The following is a 636-nucleotide window of genomic DNA, read 5'->3' on the forward strand; positions in this document are numbered from 1 at the left end:
CTTTATACGCTCCTCTAAATTTATTAGGCAATGTTTTTCTATGGTCTTCAATTAATTCTTCAGTGATTTCCTCAGTGGAAAATCTCTGCTAAGCAAAACTTGGAATGAAAATTTCACGGGAGAATGGGAGAATGAAACACTAATCAAACGTATCATTTAACAAAGTTCACAGCTATGACAAAATGCTACCAAGGAAGTCGGGAACGGGGCGGGGCGGGGGTGGGGGTGGTGGGGTAGGTGGAATAGAAGGAATTAATTTACTTCACTCAACTGAATGAGTAACTCAGTTACGAATTACCTCGCCAAAACAAGTAACCACCCCTCACAAACTCAGCCAGTCGACGAGGATGGGATTCGAACCCACGCGTGCAGAGCACAATGGATTAGCAGTCCATCGCCTTAACCACTCGGCCACCTCGTCTCATGTTAAGTCTTCCTTTTTCAACATCTTCTGGCAGGCGTTTTATAGTAATGCATCTAATCGTTCTTTTCCCGGCTTAATCGTCACAACCACAGTGTGAGTTAGGTGTCTTAAAGTAAATTTCACAACGGACAGTAATTGACAGCGCTTGGAGTGGTGAAGTTACTTGGCAAATACCTGATAACAGGTAAAACCAAGCATAATACACGTTGTTG

The 636-nt window shown here is 43.1% G+C and overlaps 1 non-coding gene across 1 annotated transcript; it reads right to left on the reverse strand.

Moving 5' to 3' along the window:
* Positions 1–339: 339 nt before the first annotated feature.
* Positions 340–421, reverse strand: TRNAS-GCU (transfer RNA serine (anticodon GCU)). Its single transcript has one exon. It is a non-coding gene; the product is annotated as a tRNA-Ser (tRNA).
* Between the last annotated feature and the right edge of the window lie 215 nt (positions 422–636).

Source organism: Bos indicus, chromosome 23 (assembly GCF_029378745.1).
Source record: "Bos indicus isolate NIAB-ARS_2022 breed Sahiwal x Tharparkar chromosome 23, NIAB-ARS_B.indTharparkar_mat_pri_1.0, whole genome shotgun sequence".
In the NCBI taxonomy this organism is placed as follows: domain Eukaryota; kingdom Metazoa; phylum Chordata; class Mammalia; order Artiodactyla; family Bovidae; genus Bos; species Bos indicus.